General features: G+C 42.5%; 1 non-coding gene across 1 annotated transcript; it reads left to right on the top strand.

Annotated features, from left to right (window-relative positions):
- The first annotated feature begins 1,492 nt into the window (after positions 1-1,492).
- LOC136154818 (U6 spliceosomal RNA) lies at positions 1,493-1,599 on the top strand. Its single transcript, XR_010660527.1, has one exon. It is a non-coding gene; the product is annotated as a U6 spliceosomal RNA (small nuclear RNA).
- The last annotated feature ends 3,637 nt before the right edge of the window (positions 1,600-5,236 follow it).

Below are 5,236 nucleotides of genomic sequence, written 5' to 3' on the forward strand. Positions count from 1 at the left end.
GGACATGAGTTTGAGTAAACTCCGGGAGTTGGTGATGGACAGGGAGGCCTGTCAGTCCAGCAAGGCTGCAGTCCATGGGGTCGCAAAGAGTCAGACACATGACTGAACTGAACTGAAAGATTCACCAGCTCTTTCAAACACTGAGCTAAATTCTTTGTCTCACCTAACTAACATCTTTTCTTGACTGTCTAGTTGTCAATTGTGTGCTGAAGTAGGCAAATCTTCATGTTTGCATACATCTAATGGTACATATGACCACATTCAGATATAAGTGGAAGGATAGTTGTGGGGGGAGGGCCTTAATTCTTAATGTAGTTTTAATGAAAAGAATGTGTCTCAATCATAATTAAATCTGAAACTTTATTCCCAGACTTAGAAATAACTTAAGTGTGGGGCTTTCTTTGTGGTCCAGTGGTTAAGACTCTGCTCTACTGCAGGGTATGTGGGTTCAGATCCCACATGCCATGCAGTGTAGCCAAAAAAGAAAGAAAGAAAAAGGGAAATAACTCAGGTGGATGAAAGGAAAGAAGAAAGGGGATTGCTTATGGAGCATTCAGTATGGACCAGATTTAGTGATAAATTAAGCACTTATATGTATCATCTCAGTAATGGTAACATAGCTATTACTATACCCATACTTGTAGATGAGGAAATGGAGGTTCAGAGAGGTTGAGTAGTATGTCCAGCTGAAAACTGCAGAGCTAGAATGAACACTTAGGCCTATTCTAATCCAAAATCTGTGCTATCTCCTCTATCCCAAAGTAAATACTCTATGTTGCCCTAGGAATGCTTTCATGATAGCGGAGGCTGGTGGGGGAAGCTCAGTATGATATGAAAAAATTACGTTACTGGAAAACAAGATGTGCATTTGGGGGGCCCTAAGGTTAGGAGAGAGGAATGATGAAAGCTGAAGAACGGGCTGCCCTGCGCTTCTTCCAAGATCTCTGCTTGGAGCAGGATCCAGAAATTGTCCATTTCTAGGAAGCAAGGCAATTTGGGGAGTGCAGGCAAAACGGGGAGAGAGACTTATTTAGAACCCCTATCTTTCAACCCCGTGAATCATGGTAAGTTTTAAAAATCCTACTATTTCTCTTCCTTAAGCTTAGAAATCTCAAACACAGGCTTCGTTTTCCAGCAGTTCTCTTGCCACTTTCTCTTTGCCTTCCATCTTCCTTTTAAGGGGCAAAGCCCCTCATTCCACAATTAGAGATAAAGGTCTTGAAAAGCAGATACCTTGGAGGATTAATGCCAACAACAACAACAACAACAACAAATCATTCACACTAGAATATAATCAATTCACCAACAAAGAAAGTCTTGTTAGTTGGCTTCCCAAATCTTTCTCAAGTTCCTTTCCTTCTCAGCATTCCCATTATGCTGCAGTCTTTCTTCAGGCCTTGAAATTATCTCCTCGCTGGTAATGTAGATAATAAAAGCTAATGTTTATTAAGTGCTTGTTGTGTGCTGGGCACTGTGTTAAACTGTATCTCCCGTGCTCGCTTCGGCAGCACATATACTAAAATTGGAACGATACAGAGAAGATTAGCATGGCCCCTGCGCAAGGATGACACGCAAATTCGTGAAGCGTTCCATATTTTTAAAAAATAAATAAATAAACTGTATCTCCCTTAATCCTCACCATTCATGGAAGTAAGCATAATTATTGTCCCCAATTTACAGATGAGGAAACAGGCCCACATAGTAACTTGGCCAGACCAAACAGCCCTAGGAAAGAAAGGGCTGAGTCAAGGATCTAGAACTCATGTCTGCCAGATGCCCTAGGCAAAGGACATACCCATTTCTGTACCACTGGCTCCCTGAAACTGGCCTCCTGGGTTTCTTCAGCACTCAGTTCTCTATTCACCCAGACATGCTAGAGTCACCTTAAAACATGAAGCCTAGGACTATCCTGGTGGTCCAGTGGTTAAGACTCCATGTTTCCAATGCAAGGGGTATGGGTTCAATCCTTGGTCAGGTAACTAAGATCCCATATAGCCCATGGTGAGGTCAAGAAAATTTAAAAAACAAACAAACAAAAACCCATGAAGCCTACCCTGTCAATTATTTGTGAAAATCCTTTGATGGCTTTCCACTGCTTTGAGGATAAGGTATGCCCAGACCAAGGGGTTTCCAGGATGCTGGGCTTTCAATGTTAAAACTGGTTGGTCACCTTAGCAGGCCATGGTATTGGATGCCTTTCACAACCTGATCCCTTTTCCCCCAGCAACACCTCCCACCACTCCTCATCCCTTTTCCTGGGCAGTCTCCACCTCCTGTGCAGCCCAACCACCCTTTCCTAAAGACACTCCAAGATCTCTTTTACCTCCATGCCTTTGTGCACATTAACCCCTGCACCTCTATGCTACCTGATAAACTATCTACTCTTCATGAGAACACAGCTGCCATATCACCTCTGTGGTCCATTTTGATTTCCTGGGACAGAATGAATAATTACTTTCTACCTTGGTTATTTTATTGACGTATGAGTCTTCCCCAGGGTCAGACCAGGGTGGGGCAATCAAGGCACCTAGGGTGTAAAACACCTCCTTAAGGAGGCAGTCACTCTCAGGGTGGCTCAGATGCCAACCTTATATTTGCATGACCCCAGCCATGAGTGCCTCCTTAAACTTTGCACCCCAAATGCCTTCATTGACTCACTCTTGTCCCAGGCTTGGTCCTATCAGATTGGGGATTTCTCAGAACAGACTCTGAGTTCTTACTCATCTTACTTGTGATTAGCACAAGGCTGGGCACAGGGCAGAAACCGAGTTGGGCAAATGACATCACACCCTTTGGGCAAATGACATCACACCCTTCTCTGTTCTAGTACGGGAAGGAGGTAGGAGAGCTACATGGCTTTGGGTCCTGCTGAGGATGGGAGGAGAAAGCAAATTAACAGGCTTTATCCTGGCCTGTGGTATAAGGATAGCTTTTAATCAGATGGTTTTACCTTTGGCACCTGGCAGATTTCGGGTTCCACCTATTTGTCTGGTCTCTCCTTCTCAGTTCCTTTTGCTGGTTAATTGAAGATATTCTCCAAGGTACCATTTTTTTAAATTCTTTTCTCTTCTTATTTCCCCCGAATGATCTTGTCCATTCTCATAGCTTCAACTAGGAGCCCTTTGCAGATGACTTCTAAATTGACACCTCATGCACTATGCTAAATGAAACGAGTCAGATAGAGAAAGATAAATACCATGTGATATCACTTGTATATGGAATCCAAAAAAGCTGAACTCATAGAAGCAGAGTAAAATGGTAGTTTGCAGGGGCTAGGTGTGGGGGAAAATTGAGAGATGTTGGTCAAAGGGTATATACTTCCAGTTCTAATATGAGTAAGTTCTGAGGATCTAATGTGTAGCATGGTGACTATAGTTAACAACACTGTATTATATACTAAAGAGTTACTATGAGAGATCTTAAAACTTCTCAGCACACATACACAAAAAAATGGTAAATAAATGACAGAAGTGTTGGCTAATGCAATGGTGGTAATCATTTTGCAATATACAAGTGTACCAAATCAACACTGTATACCTCAAACTTATGCAGTATTATATGTCAATTATATCTCAATAAAGCTAGAACAAAACAAGACACTTTATCGCTCTTTTAAGCCTCAGACCCACATTTCCAACTGCCTAGTATATATAGTAGCATCTAGCATCATTATTGCTCTTTCATACCATTTTGTCATCTGACCTTTGCAATAATTCTGTGAGCAAGTCAGGGCATTTTTAGGGGAGACTCAAAAGGTAGGCTTGCCCAACTTTTAGTGGCGGAACTATGATTAAAACTCAAGTTTGGGTATTTTCTTTTATGCCATGTTGCACAGCCCACCACATGGATGTGTCAATGGAGTCTCAAACCAAATATGATCAAAACCTCAACTTGTTACCAACCTCCTCCTACCCTAACTCCCCTGAATAAACCAACCAACCAACCCTCAAGACAAAACAACAAAACCCTGCCTCTGTTTCCCAACTTGGTTAAAGGAGTGTCACTTTCACTGTTTCAGTCATCTTGGAGCCTGTGGAGGCCTGCTGGGAACAAGACTTCTAAAAGGACAAACATGTCTGGAAGACTGTGATCCAAGGCCATTTTTTTGCTTGCTATAAGCAGGGTGTCTGGAACCAGAAGGAGCACACAGCCCTTCTTAAAATTGAAAGTTTTTATGCTCAAGATGAAATTGAACTATATGTAGGCAAGAGATGTACTTACGTGTTGAAAGCAAAGAATAACACAGCAACTCCTGGTGAAAAACCTAAAACCAGAGCAATCCGGGGAAATGTAATTCATCCTAATGAACAGCAGCAGGGCTTGTCAAATTCTGAAGCAAACTTCATGCCAAGGCCATTGGACACAGAATCTGTGTGAAGCTGTATTAAGTAAATAAAAGTGTGGATTTGTTCTGTTTTTAAAAAAAAGATGTCTCACTTTTCCAGTCATCAAGGCTAGAAACCTGAGTTTCATGCTTGATTCTTCCCTCTCTTCCATAGCCTACAGACTTGACCTTCAAAATGTCTGAAACTCATTTTGAATTCATCCTCTTTTTCTTCTCTGTCCCCATTGAGGCTCATAGAATTTTAGCTACAATCCTTTCACTGATGTCCTGGCCTTCTGATCTACCCCACCCCCGACCCTCCATATTGTCCTGGAGATCTCCTCCCTAAAGCAACACATCTGATCCCCTCACCCCCTCACTGGAAATCACAACCTTTGATTGTGCTGGTCCCCAATCCCTCCTACTTACTGAGACCCGGGTCAACTGCCACCTCCCTCAGTGAGCTTGCACACAACCCCCCTGTAAACCTGAAATGAGTTCCTTATTCCTCTGCTCTCCCATAGCGCTAGGTATTGTATTTCATTCTGCTAGTCTCACAGCTAACTGTTCACTGTTCTCTCTTCCCTCTAACCTGGGAACCTGCTGGGGATAGGATCCCAGTCTAGTTCATCTGTCTTCTCTGAAATGTATAATCTGAAACCAGGTCCTTAAACATAGTAGGTCCTTAATAGATAGCTACTGCATAAATCTTTCTCTTGAGTGTTTGTAAACTTGTTATAACAAGGACCATATTCCTAGTGGATTCATTCAGTGAGATGGATAAAAATGATTCTCAGCCTGCAGTGGGACACCTCACTTTACACCTTGAGAGATCTGAAGTGTCCAGCATTGCTCCACTATATCCTTCACCCCTCAAAACACTGCTCTCCCTCCCCAAGAGAAGGCAAAAGA

The sequence above is a fragment of the Muntiacus reevesi genome, chromosome X (genome assembly GCF_963930625.1).
Source record: "Muntiacus reevesi chromosome X, mMunRee1.1, whole genome shotgun sequence".
Classification (NCBI taxonomy): domain Eukaryota; kingdom Metazoa; phylum Chordata; class Mammalia; order Artiodactyla; family Cervidae; genus Muntiacus; species Muntiacus reevesi.